This window comes from Phocoena sinus, chromosome 15 (genome assembly GCF_008692025.1).
Source record: "Phocoena sinus isolate mPhoSin1 chromosome 15, mPhoSin1.pri, whole genome shotgun sequence".
Lineage (NCBI taxonomy): Eukaryota > Metazoa > Chordata > Mammalia > Artiodactyla > Phocoenidae > Phocoena > Phocoena sinus.
The window spans coordinates 29,051,995-29,067,719 of NC_045777.1; positions in this window are offsets into that span (position 1 = coordinate 29,051,995).

Sequence of the window (15,725 nt, forward strand, 5' to 3'; positions counted from 1 at the left end):
GAATCAACTGCCAACCGTGTGAGTAAACGAAACTTCAGTAGCTTCAGCCCCAGGTATTGAGTTACACTCAGCCCTCAAGTCTTCAAGCCAAGGCTCTGAACTTCATGGAACACAGGCAAGCCATCCCCACCATGCCATGTCTGAAATCCTCACTCATGAGAACAATAAATAAATGTTTTACACCACGAAGTTTGGGGGTAGTTTGTTATGCATCAGTTAATTGACACAAGCTTCAGTGCATGTCAGCCTCTTGAATAATTTCCCAGTGTCATTAATGAGTCCCTATTATTTCCAGGGTTATCAGTGTCTAAGTAGGCATTATGCACAGACATTAAAGCATTTAATCTAAATATTATCTTATTATTGTTCCCCTTTGTGCTTGGCTGGTGCCTGTTTGTTGAGGAGGCAGGAACACTCCCCATCCAGGACAGGAGCAACCCTTGTGGTTCTGTTTAAGAATAGGGTTCTCTCTTCATGATGCTGTCTTGTAAAAATGATGTGCCTGCTCGTCATGGATGAAGAGAACCGGGAGACTCTGGAGTAAGGAATGTGACCTAAGGTAAAGGGCTTATCTGCTCATCTGATGCTTCCCAGGTCAGCCCTGTCTCAAAACAAGCCTCTTTAACCATCCATGCATCCATCAGTCATCTATGCATCTACTCAATCACAGCCATCTTAAATATTTACTCTGTGTCAGGCACTGCACACATGAGAATAGAGTGGTCCATGAACTCATGATTTTTTTTTCATTTATTTTATTATTTATTTATTTTTGGCTGTGTTGGTCTTTGTTGCTGTGCACGGGCTTTCTCTAGTTGCGGTGAACGGGGGCTACTCTTCATTACGGTGTACGGGCTTCTCATCGTGGTGGCTTCACTTGTTACAGAGCACGGACTCTAGGCACGGGCTTCAGTACTTGTGGCACACGGGCTCAATAGTTGTGGCTCACAGGCTCTAGAGTGCAGGCTCAGTAGTTGTGGCACATGGATTTAGTTGCTCCGTGGCATGTGGGATCCTCCTGGACCAGGGCTCGAACCCGTGTCCCCTGCATTGGCAGGTGGATTCTTAACCACTGTGCCACCAGGGAAGGCCCCAACTCATGAAGTTTACATCCTAATGGAGAATCAGACAGAAGCAGGTAAACCAGCAAATAAAATACTGACAGTTTGTTATAAGTGTAATGAAGGAAAAACACAGGTGTTGTCCTGGGGAATAACAGGCTACCTCCCCTGTGGCTGGAGGAGGCCTCTCTGAGGAGTTGTTTTGGCTGAGACCTGAAAAAACCAAGCACGATAGACCTGTCTGCAAGCAAAGGAAACTGACTCTGGCCGGATCAAGGAGAGGAGAAAATATTGAAAGGACACAAGGTACTCACACTAAGGAGAGAAGATGGAGAACAAGGTTTAGAAAATGAGCAGGAGCAAAGGATGGCCACACGATTGGCATCACAGTCAAAACTGAACCACAGGAAAAGCGTTCAAGATGGTGACATAAGAAGATCCTGTGGTCACCTCCTCCCATGGACACACCAAATTTACAACTACATATAGAACAGTTCTCTCAAAAAAGACCAGAAGACTGGCAGAACAGCTCTTCCACAACAAAAGACAAAGGACGGGGGGAAGGCACATCAAGATGGGTAAGAGAGGTGACTAATGAGCAGGAGGGAGCTCCTCCCTCAGGAGCAAGGGGTTCAGCCCCACATTTGACACTCCAGCCTGTGAAACCTGAACCAGAAATGTGAACCCCTGGAATGACTGGCTTTGAAATCCAGCAGAGCTTATTCTGAGAGAGCTGAAGGGCTGTATAAAACAGAAACTCCACTCTTGCAGGGCCTACACACTGGCTCCAAGTTCCAACTTAGAAGCCACAGCTTGAGAAGCACTTGAGGAGGGAGATTTGCTGACTAGTCTTAGGATGTATATGGAGAGTAAGGGTCTTTTGGAGACCTCTCCAGGGATAGAGATGCTGGCAGGGGCCATTTTTCTTACTCTCCTTCTGCCTCATTAGCCTGGGGCTAGCAGGCATCATTTTTGGCACTCTCAATCTCACTCACTAGCACAGCTCACACAGCCTGCTGATCACCCACAACAGCCCTCACCTCACCAGACCCAGAGTGTGACCTCACCTCAGTCCAGCACTCATCCAGCACAGTCCCTGCACTGCCAGATCCAGCAGATGGGCTTGCCCCATCCTAGCTCTCATCCACAGCTGTCCCGCCCCACTAGATATAGAAGGTGCATGCACCCCACATAGGGGATGACACTTGAACACCTGGTGCTGGTGGCCAGGAGGGCTTGTGTTTCTGGGCCCCATGGGACTGAAACAAGCAGAGAGACAGATCTTGGCAGGCTAGCACCTCCAGAGTACTGCACAGACAACAGAACAAAACACACCTCCAGTCTTCCAGTGACCACTCCTTCAAGAACCAGGAGAGAGAGCTGATTTGCCTAATACATAGAAATAAACGCAAAGAGTCAGGCAAAATGAGGAGACAGAGGAATATATTCCAAAGAAAAGAGCAAGACAAAACCTCAGAAAGAAAGACAGTAATGAAACAGAGATAAGCAACCTACCTGATACAGAGTTCAAAGTAATGATAATAAAGATGCTCACCAGACTCAGGAGAAGAATAGCTGAACACAGTGGGATCTTCAACAAAGAGTGAGAAAATATAAGAAAGTTCCAAACAAGCTACAGAGCTGAAGAATTCAATAACCAAACTGAAAAATACACTAGATAAATGAACTAAAAAATACAACAGCAGACTGGATGAAGCAGAAGAATGAATCAGTGAGATGAAAAACAATGGAAATCACCCAGATAGAGCAGCAAAAAAAAAAAAAAAAAAAAAAAAGAATAAAAAAAAATGAAGATTTCTTAAGGGACCTCTGGGACAACACCAAGCAGAATAACATTTACATTAAAGGGTCCCAGAAAAAGAAGAGAGAGAGAAGGGACCAGAAAATGTATTTGAAGAAATAATGGCTGAAAACTTACCTAATCTGGGGAAGGAAAGAGAGTTCCAAATAAAATGAACCCAAAGAGATCCACACCAATACGTGTTATAGTAAAGTGGTAAAAGTTAAAGAGAGGATTTTAAAAGCAGCAAGAGAAAAACAACTTCTTACATATAAGAGAAACCCCATAAGGCTAGCAGCAGATTTTTCAACAGAAAATTTGCAAGCCAGAAGAGGGTGGCAAAACACATTCAAAGTGCTGAAAAGAAAAAACTTTCAACCAAGAATTCTGTACCCACAAGTTTATCATTCAGAGTTAAAGGAGAGCTCAAGAGTTTTCCAGGTAAGAAAAGTTGAAGTTCATCACCAGTAAATCAACCTTACAAGAAATGTTAAAGGGACTTCTCTGAGCTTAAAAGCAATGGCACTCATTAATAACAAGAAAACATATGAAAGTAAAAATCTCACTGGAAAAGGTAAGTATATAGTAAAGGTAGTGAATCAATTAGTTATAAAGCAAGTGTGAAGGTTGAAAGATGAAAATAGTAAAAATTAACTAAAATTACAATAATTAGTTCAGGGACGCACAAAATAAAAAGATGTAAAATGAGACATCAAAGATACAAAAAATAGGAGAGGGAGTAAAAATGTGTTTTGGAATGTGTTCAAATTGAAGTTGCTATCAACTTAAAACAAACTATTATATACATATAGGGTTTTATATATGAATCTCACAACAACTACAAAGTGAACACTCATAGTAAATACACAAAAGAAAAAGTAAATACACAAAAGAAAAGAATCCAAACTTAACACTAAAGAAAGTCACCAAACCACAAAGGAAGAGAACAAGAACAAGAAAGGAACAGAGAAGAACTATGAAAAAGACACAGAAAACAATTAGCAAAATGGCAATAAGTCCATACCTATCAATAATTATTTCAAATGTAAATGGACTAAACTCTTCAATCAAAAGACATAGAGTGGGTGAGTGGATTAAAAAACAAGACACAATTATGTTTCCCACAAGAGACTAACTTCAGAAGTAAGGACACACACAGACTATAAGTGAAGGTATGGAGAAAGAAATTACATGCAAACAGAAATGAAAGGAAAACTGGTGTAGCTATACTCATATCAGACAAAATAGACTTTAAAACAAAGGCTGTAATAAAATACAAAATGGGCATCACATAATGATAAAGGATCAATCCAGCAAGAATATATAACGTTTATAAATATACATGCACCCAACATAGGAGCAACAAATATATAAAGCAAATATTAACCAGACCTAAAGGGAGAAATTGACAGCAATAAAATAATAGTAAGAGACTTTAACACTTCACTTACAACAACAGGTTGATCAGGCAGAAAATAAATAAGGAAACACAGAGATTGGTTCAAGATGACAGAGTAGAAGGACGTGCTCTCACTCCCTCTTGCAAGAACACCAGAATCACAACTAACTGCTGGACAATCATCGACAGGAAGACAGTGGAACTCACCAAAACAGATACCCCAGACCTAAAGACAAAGGAGAAACCACAATGAGTTGGTAGGAGGGGTGCAATCACAATAAAATCAAATCCCATAACTGCTGGGTGGGTGACTCACAAACTGCAGAACACTTGTACCACAGAAGTCCACCCACTGGAGTGAACGTTCTGAGCCTCACATAAGGCTTTTCAACCTAGGGGTCCAGCAACGGGAGGAGGAATTCCTAGAGAATCAGACTTTGAAGGCTAGTGGGATTTGATTGTAGGACTTTGACAGGACTGGACGAGACAGAGACTCCACTCTTGGAGGGTACACACAAAGTAGTGTGCGCATCAGGACCCAGGGGGAAGAAGCAGTGACCCCATAGGAGACTGAACCAGGCCTACCTGCTAGTGTTGGAGGGTCTCCTACAGAGGCGGGGGGGGGGCTATGGCTCACCGCAGGGACAAGGAAACTGACAGCAGAAGTTCTGGGAAGTACTCCTTGGCATGAGCCCACCCAGAGTCTGCCATTAGCCCCACCAAAGAGCCAAGTAGGCACCAGTATTGGGTTGCCTCAGGCCAAATAACCAATAGGGAGGGAACCCAGCTCTACCCATTAGCAGACAAGCGGATTAAAGTTTTACTGAGCTCTGCCCACCAGAGCAACTCCCAGCTCTACCACCACCAGGCACGCCCATCAGGAAACTTCCAGAAGCCTCTTACATAGCTTCATCCACCAGAGGGCAGACATCAGAAGCAAGAAAAACTACAATCCTGCAGCCTGTGAAACAAAAACCACATTCACTGAAAGATAAACAAGATGAAAAGGCAGAGAGCTATATATCAGATGATGGAACAAGATAAAACCCCAGAAAAACAACTAAATGAAACGGAGATGGCCAACCTTCCAGAAAAAGAATTCAGAATAATGATAGTGAAGATGATCCAGGACCTCAGAAAAAGAATGAAGGCAAAGATCGAGAAGATGCAAGAGGTGCCTTAAAAAGTCTAGAAGGGGCCTCCCTGGTAGGGCAGTGGTTGAGAGTCCACCTACCGATGCAGGAAGTCCAGGAAGATCCCACATGCCGCAGAGTGGCTAGGCCCATGAGCCATGGCCGCTGAGCCTGCGCGCCCAGACGGGAGAGGTCACAATACTGAGAGACCTGCATACCACACAAAAAAAAAAGTCCTAGAAGAATTAAATAACAAACAAACAGTGAGGAACAATACAATACCTGAAATGAAAAATACATGAGAAGGAATCAATAGCAGAATAACTGAGACAGAAGAACGGATAAGTGACCTGGAAGACAGAATGGTGGAGTACACTGCCGGGGAAAAGAATAAAGAAAAAAGAATGAAAAGAAATGAAGACAGCCTAAGAGAACTCTGGGACAACATTAAACACAACAACATTCCCATTATAGAGGTCCCAGAAGGAGAAGAGAAAGAGAAACGACCCGAAAAAATATTTGAAGAGATTATAGTCGAAAACGTCCCTAACATGGGAAAAGAAATAGCCACTCAAGACCAGGAATCACAGAGAGACCCAGGCAGGATAAACGAAAAGAGAAACACGCCGAGACACATAGTAATCAAATTGACAAAAATTAAAGACAAAGAAAACTTAATGAAAGCAGCAAGGGAAAAACGACAAACAACAACAAGGGAACTCCCATAAGGTTAACAGCTGATTTCTCAGCAGAAACTCTACAAACCAGAAGGGAGTGGCACGATATACTTAAAGTGAGGAAATGAAGAACCCACAACCAAGATTACTCTACCCGACAAAGATCTCATTCAGATTCGACAGAGAAATCAAAAGCTTTACAGACATGCAAAAGCTAAGAGAAGTCAGCACCACCAAACCAGCTCTACAACAAATGCTAAAGGAACTTCTCTAAGTGGGAAACACAAGAGAAGAAAAGGACCTCCAAAAACAAACACAAAACAATTAAGAAAATGGTCATAGGAACATACATATCGATAATTACCATAAATGTGAATAGATTAAATGTCCAACCAAAAGACACAGGCTCGCTGAATGGATACAAAAACAAGACCCATATATATGCTGTCTACAAGAGACCCACGTCAGACTTACGGACACATATAGACTGAAAATGAGGGGATAGTAAAAGATATTCCATGTAAATGAAACTCAAAAGAAAGCTGGAGTACCTATACACATATCAGATAAAATAGAGTTTAAAACAAAAAATGACAAAAGACAAAAGGAAGGACACTATGTAATGATCAAGGGATCAACCCAGGAAGAAGATAAAACAATTATAAATATATATGCACCCAACATAGGAGCACTTCAGTACATAAGGCAACTGTTAACAGCTATAAAAGGGGAAACTGACAGTAACACAATAATAGTGGGGAACTTTAACACCTCACTTACACCAATGGACAGATCATCCAAAATGAAAATAAATAAGGAAACACAAGCTTTAAATGACACAATAGACCAGATAGATTTAATTGATATTCATAGGAAATTCCATCCAAAAACAGCAGATTACACTTTCTTCTCAAGTGCACATGGAAAATTCTCCAGGATAGATCACATTTTCGGTCACAAATCACGCCTCAGTAAATTTAAGAAAATTGAAATCATATCAAGCATCTTTTCTGACCACAACGCTATGAGATTAGAAATCAATTACAGGGGAAAAAAACATAAAAAACACAAACACATGGAGGCTAAACAATATGTTACTAAATAGCAAAGAGATCACTGAAGAAATGAAAGAGGAAATCAAAAAATACTTAGAGAAGAATGACAATGAAAACACGATGATCGAAAACCTATGGGATGCAGCAAAAGCAGTTCTAAGAAGGAAGTTTATAGGAATACAAGCCTACCTCAAGAAACAAGAAAAATCTAAATATCAATCTAACCTTACAGCTACAGGGACTAGAGAAAAAAGAACAAACAAAACCCAAAGTTACTAGAAGGATAGAAATCATAAAGATCAGAGCAGAAATAAATGACATAGATACATAGAAAACAATAACAAAGATCAATAAAACTAAAAGCTGATTCTTTCCGAAGATAAAAAAAATTGATAAACCATTAGCCAGACTCATCAAGCAAAAGAGGCAGAGGACTGAAATAAATAAAATTAGAAGTGAAAAAGGAGAAGTTACAACAGACACTGCAGAAATAAAAAGCATCCTAAGAGACTAATACAAGCAACTCTATGCCAATAAAATGGACAACCTGGAAGAAATGGACAAATTCTTAGAAATGTATAACCTTCCAGGACTGAATCAGGAACAAATAGAAAATATGAACATACAAATCACAAATGATGAAATTGAAACTGTGATTAAAAATCTTCCAACAAGCAAAGTCCAGAACCAGATGGCTTCACAGGTGAATTCTATCAAACATTTAGAGATGATCTAACACCCATCTTTCTCAAACTCTTCCAAAATATTGCAGAGGAAGGAACACTCCCAAACTCATTCTATGAGGCTACCATCACCCTGATACCCAAACCAGACGAAGAAACTACAAAAAAAGAAAATTACAGGGGGGACTTCCCTGGTGGTGCAGTGGTTGAGAGTCCGCCTGCCGATGCAGGGGACACGGGTTCATGCCCCTGTCTGGGAAGATCCCACATGCTGCGGAGCGGCTGGACCCATGAGCCATGGACGCTGAGCCTGCACTTCCAGAGCCTGTGCTCCGCAACGGGAGAGGACACAACAGTGAGAGGCCCCCATATCGCAAAAAAAAAAAAAAAAGAAAATTGCAGACCAATATCACTGATGAATATACATGGAAAAATCTGCGACAACATACTAGCAAATAGAATCCAACAATACATTAAAGGATCATACACCATGATCAAGTGGGATTTATCCCAGGGATGCAAGGATTTTCAATATATTCAAATCAATCAGTGTGATACACAATATTAACAAATTGAAGAATAAAAATCCATATGATCATTTCAATAGAGGCAGGAAAAGCTTTTGACAAAATTCAACACCAATTTATGATTAAAAAAATCTCCAGAAAGTGGGCACAAAGGGAACCTACCTCAACATAATAAAGGCCATATATGACAAACCCACAACAAACACCATTCTCAATGGTGAAAAACTGAAAGCATTTCCTCTAAGATCAGGAACAAGAAAAGGATGTCCACTCTTTCCACTATTATTGAACATAGTTTTGGAAGTCCTAGCCATGTCAAACAGAGAAGAAAAAGAAATAAAAGGAATACAAATTGGAAAAGAAGTAAAACTGTCATGGTTTGCAGATGACATGATAGTATACAGAGAATCCTAAAGCTGCCACCAGAAAACTACTACAGCTAATCAATGAATTTGGTAAAGTTGAAGGATACAAAATTAATGCACAGAAATCTCTTGCAATCCTATAATGACGAAAAATCTGAAAGAGAAATTAAGGAAACACTCCCATTTACCATTGCAACAAAAAGAATAAAATACCTAGGAATAAACTTACCTAGGGAGACAAAAGACCTGTATGCAGAAAACTATAAGACACTGATGAAAGAAAGTAAAGATGATACAAACAGATGAAGAGATATACCATGTTCTTGGATTGGAAGAACCAATATTGTGGAAATGACTATACCACCCAAAGCAATCTACAGATTCAATGCAATCCTTATCAAATTACCAATGGCATTTTTCACAAAATTAGAACAAAAAATTTAAAAATTTGTATGGAGACACAAAAGACCCCGATTAGCCAAAGCAGTCTTGAGAAAGAAAAACGGAGCTGAAGGAATCAGGCTCCCTGACTTCAGACTATACTACAAAGCTACAGTAATCATGACAATATGATACTGGCACACACAAAAAAATATAGATCAATGGAATAGGATAGAAAGCCCAGAGATAAACACACGGACATATTGTCACCTAATCTATGACAAAGGAGGCAAGAACATACAATGGAGAAAAGACAGTCTTTTCAATAAGTGGTGCTGGGAAAACTGGACAGCTACGTGTAAAAGAATGAAATTAGAACATTCCCTAACACCGTACATAAAAATAAACTGAAAATGGATTAAAGACCTAAATGTAAGGCCAGACACTATAAAACTCAGAGGAAAGCATAGGAAGAACACTCCATGACATAAATCACAGCAAGATCCTTTTTGACCCACATCGTAGAGGAATGGGAATAAAAACAAAAATAAACAAAAGGGACCTAATGAAACATAAAAGCTTTTGCACAGCAAAGGAAAAAGGATTAATCTCCTAAATATACAAGCAGCTCATGCAGTTCAATGTCAAAAAAAACAAACAACCCAATTAAAAACTGGGTAGAAAACCTAAATAGACATTTCACCAAAGAAGACATACAGATGACCAAGAGGCACATGAAAAGATGCTCAACATCACTAACTATTTGAGAAATGCAATTCAAAACTACAATGAAGTATCACATCACACTGGTCAGAATGGCCATCACCAAAATATCTACAAACAATAAATGCTGGAGAGAGTGTGGAGAAAAGGGAACCCTCTTGCACTGCTGGTGGAAATATAAATTGATACAACCACTATGGAGAACAGTATGGAGGTTCCTTAAAAAACTAAAAATAGGGGCTTCCTTGGTGGCGCAGTGGTTGGGAGTCCACCTGCCAATGCAGGGGATGCAGGTTCGTGCCCCGGTCCTGGAGGATCCCGTGTGCCATGGATTGGCTGGGCCCGTGAGCCGTGGCCATTGGGCCTGTGTGTCCAGAGCCTGTGCTCTGCGACAGGAGTGGCTGCAGCAGTGAGAGGCCTGCATACCACAAAGAAACCTAAAAATCGAACTACCATATGACCCAGCAATCCCACTACTGGGCATATACCCTGAGAAAACCATAATTCAAAACAAGACATGTACCACAATATTCATTGCAGCACTGTTTACAATAGCCAGGATATGGAAGTCGCCTAAATGTCCATCTACAGATGAATGGATAAAGAAGACGTGGCACATATATACAATGGAATATTACTCAGCCATAAAAAGGAATGAAATTGGGTCATTTGTAGAGATGTGGATGGACCTAGAGTCTGTCATACCGAGTGAAGTAAGTCAGCAAGAGAAAAACAAGGACCGTATGCTAACGTATATATATGGAATCTAAAAATAAGAAAAAGAAAGAAAAAAATGGTACTGATGAACCTAATGGCAGGGTAAGAATAAAGACGTAGACATAGAGAATGGACTTGAAGACATAGATGGGGAGGGGAAGCTGGGGCAAAGTGAGAGTATCATCGACATACATACACTACCAAATGTAAAATATATAGCTAGTGGGAAGCAACAGTATAGCACAGGGAGATCAGCTCAGTGCTTTGTGATGACATAGAGAGGTGGAGTAGGGAGGGTGGGAGGGAGGCTCAGGAGGGAGAGGATATGAAGATATATGTATGCATATGGCTGGTTCACTTTCTTGTACAACAGAAACTAACACAGCACTGTGAAGCAATTATACCCCAATAAAGATGTATTTTTTAAAAAAAAAAGAACTACCATATGACTTAGCAGTCCAACTACTGGGCATATACCCTGAGAAAACCATAATTCAACAAGACACTTGTACCCCAATGTTCATTGCAGCACTTTTTACAATAGCCAGGACATGAAAACAACCTAAATATCTATTGACAGATGAATGGATAAAGAAGATGTGGCACATATATACAATGGAATATTACTCAGCCATAAAAAGAAACGAAATTGAGCTATTTGTAATGAGATGGATAGACCTAGAGTCTGTCATACAGAGTGAAGTAAGTCAGAAAGAGAGAGACAAATACTGTATGCTAACACATATATATGGAATTTAAGGGAAAAAAATTGTCATGAAGAACCTAGGGGTAAGACAGGAATAAAGACACAGACCTACTAGAGAATGGACTTGAGGATATGGGGAGGGGGAAGGGTGAGCTGTGACAAAGCGAGAGAGAGGCATGGACATATATACATTACCAAACGTAAGGTAGAGAGCTAGTGGGAAGCAACCGCATAGCACAGGGAGATCAGCTCGGTGCTTTGTGATCACCTGGAGGGGTGGGATAGGGAGGGTGGGAGGGAGGGAGATGCAAGAGGGAAGAGATATCGAACATGCATATATATATAACTGATTCATTCTGTTGTAAAGCAGAAGCTAACACACCATTGTAAAGCAATTATACTCCAATAAAGATGTTAAAAAAAAAAGAAGATGTGGTACATATATACAATGGAATATTACTCAGCCATAAAAACAAACGAAATTGGGTCATTTGTAGAGATGTGAGTGTACCTAGAATCTGTCATACAGAGTGAAGTAAGTCAGAAAGAAAAAAACAAATATTGTATATTAACACATATATGTGGAATTTATATGCATTAAAAATTGTACAGATGAACCTCTTTTCAGGTCAAGAATAGAGACACAGATGTAGAAAATAGATGTGTGCACACAGGGGGCAAAGGGGGGGTGGTGGGACAAATTGAGAGATTGGGATTGACATATACATACTACCATGCGTAAAATTGATAGCTAGTGGGAACCTGCTGTATAGCACAAGGAGCTCAGCTCAGTGCTCTGTGATGACCTAGATGGGTGGGATGGGGAGGGGGTGTGATGGAGGTCCAAGAGGGAGGAGATATATTTATACATATAGCTGATTCATTTCGTTGTACAGCAGAAATTAACACAACAATGTAAAGCAACTATACCCAAATAAATAAATAAAATTTTTTAATGGGAAAAATCCCAGAAACGTAGAGATTAAATAACATGCTACTAAACAACCAATGGGGCACCGAAGAAGTCAAAGAAGAAATAAAGAAATACATAGAGACAAAGGAAAACAAATATGACATACCAAAATGTATGGGGTAGAGCAAAAGCAGTTCTAAGAGAGAAGTTCATAGCAATACAGGCCTACCTCAAAAAATAAGAAGAATCTCAAATAAATAATCTAACTTTACACCTAAAGGAGTTAGAAAAAAGAAGAACAAATGAAGCTCAACTTTAGAGAGAAGTTGGAGAAGGAAGAAAATAATAAAGACAAGAGCAGAAGTAAATGAAATATATAATAAACAAAAAAACAACCAAAAAGATCAATGAAACTAAGAGCTGGTTCTTTCAAAAGATAAGCAAAATTAACAAATATTTACCTAGACTAACCAAGAAAAAATAGAGAGCTTAAATAAACAAAATAAATGAAAGAGGAGACCTTAGAAATATTTCAGTACAGCACAGAAATACAAACGGTTATAAAAGACTACCACAATTTTATGCTAACAAGTTGGACACCCTAAAAGAATGGATAAATTCATAGAAACATTTAATCTTCCAAGACTGAGTCATGAGGAAATAGAAAATCTGAATAGAGCAATTACTATCATGGACATTGAATCAGTAATCAAAAATCTCCCAAAAAACAAAAGTCCAGGACAAGATGGTTTCACTGGTGAATTCTACCAAACATACAAAACAAGATTTAATACCTATCCTTCTCAGGATAGGAAGCATATTCTCAAATTTGTCCAAAAGATTGAAGTGCAGGGAACACTTCCACACTCATTTTATGAAGCCAGCATTATCCTGATACTAAAACCAGACAAGGACATCACACACACACACACACACACACACACACACACAAATTACAGGTCAGTATCCTTATTGAAGATAGATGCAAGAGTCCTCAACAAAATATTAGCAAACCAAATTCAACAATACATTAAAAGCATCATACACCATAATCAAGTGGTATTTATTGCAGGGATACAAGGCTGGTTCAACAGCCACAAATCAATCAACATGATATACCACATTAACAAAATAAAGGATGAAAATCTTATGATGATCTCAACAGATGCAGAAAAAGCACTTAACAAAATTCAACATCCATTTATAATAAAAACTTTCAACAAAGTGGGTGTAGAGGAAGCATACTTCAATGTAATAAAGGCTATATATGACAAACCTACAGCTAACATTTACTTAATGGTGAAAAGATGAAACGTTTTCCTCCAAGATCAGTAACAAGACAGGAATGCCTACTCTCACCACTTTTATTCAGCATTGTATTGGAAGTCCTAACCACAGTGATTAGGCAAGAAAAATAAATAAAATGCAACCAAATTGGAGAGGAAGGAGTAAAATGTTTGCTATTTGCAGGTGTTATGATACTTTATATAGAAAACCCTAAAGATTCCATCAAAAAACTATTAGAAGTAATAAATGAATTCAGTAAAGTTATAGGATAGAAAATCAATCTATAGAAATCAGTGTTGTTTCTATACACTAATAATGAACTATCAGAAAAAGAAATTAAGGAAATCATCCCATTTACAACTGCATCAAAAAATAAGTAAGTAAAATACCTAGGAATAAATTTAACCAAGGAGCTTAAAGACCTGTATATTGAAAACTATAAGACACTGATGAAGGAAATTGAAGACACAAGTAAATGGAAATATATTCCATGCTCATAAATGGGAAGAACTAATATTGTTAAAATATCCATACTGCCGAAAGCAATCTACTCTCAAATTCAATTCAATGCAATCTATATCAAAATTTCAAAGGCATTTTTCACTCAACTAGAACAAATAATTCTAAACTTTGTATGGAACCACAAAAGACCCTGAATAGCCAAAGCGATCTTGAGAAGGAAGGACAAAGCTGGAGATATCATGCGCCCTGATTTCAAACCATACTACAAAGCTATAGTAATCAAAGCAGTATGGCATTGGCATAATAACAGATGCAACGTATCAATGGAACAGCATTGACAGCCCAGAAATAAAACCACAAATATACAGACAACTAATTTACAACAAAGGAGAAAAAAATATACAGTGGAGAAAGGACAGTCTCTTCAAAAAATGGTGTTGGAAAAACTGGACAGCCACATGCAAAAGAATAAAACTAGACCATTATCTTACACCATACACAAAAATTAACTCAAAATAGATTAAAGATTTGAACGTAAGACCTAAAACCATGAAATTCCTAGGAGAAAAAATAGGTGGTAACTTCCTTGACAACAATCTTAACTATGTTTTTGTGGATCTGACTCCAAAGGCAAGGAAAATAAAGCCAAAAATAAACAAATGGGACTTCATCAAGCTAAAAAACTTTTGCACAGTGAAGAAAACAATCATCAAATGAAAACGCTAACTACTGGATGAGAGAAGATATTTACACATCTGACAAGGGGTTAATATCCAAAAATGGTAAAGAATTCATACAACTTAACAACAACAACAAAACCCCACCAGATTAAAAAATGGACAGGGGATCTGAGTAGACATTTCTCCAAAGAAGACATACAGGTAGCCAACTGACACATGAAAATCACTAATTATTAGGGAAATGCAAATCACAGCCACAATAAGATACCACCTCATACTTAGAATGACTATCACCAAAAAGACAAGAAGTAACAAGTGTTGGAAAGGATGTGGAGAAAAGGGAACCTTTTTACACGGTTGGTAAGAATGTAAATTGATTCAGCCACTATGGAAAATAGTATGAAAGTTCTTCAAAAATTAAAGAATAGAACTACCATACAATTCAGCCATTCCACTTCTGTGTATTTATCCAAAGAATATGAAAACATTAATTTGAAAATATATATGTGCCCTGATTTTGTAGCAGCATTATTTGCAATAGCCAAGATATGGAAACAACCCTAAGTGTCCACTGGAGGATGAATGGGTAAAGATATCATATATATACACAGTGGAATACTAATCAGCCATAAAAAAAGAATGAAATATAGCCATTTGCAATATCTTGGATGGACCTTGAGGGAATTATGTTAGTCAGAATGTGAAAGACGAAAATCAAGTGATTTCACTCACATGTAAAATCTAAAACACAAAACAAAAATGAACAAATAAAATGAAAAAAACTCATAGACACAGAGAACAGGTTGGGGAATGGGCAAAATGGGTGAAGGGGGTCAAGTATATGGTGATGGATGGTTATAATGCTGTACACCTGAAACATATAATGTTATACACCAATTTTACCTCAATAAAAAAATTGCATCATAAACCCATCGAGTGAGGACATCATCGCTTGACCTAAGAATAACATGGCACTAGAATCCATTCTGGCCAACATAATTATCACCATTGTCCCCCAGAATGGAATCCCTATTGTCCCTGCTTCTTCTTGCCACCAGCTCCCAATTAAAAATTCCAGGTGATAATTTGTGCTTGGCTATGCCTAAGTCATGTGACTATGCTCTTGCTGAAACGAAGTCTGGCAAGTTTAGACAA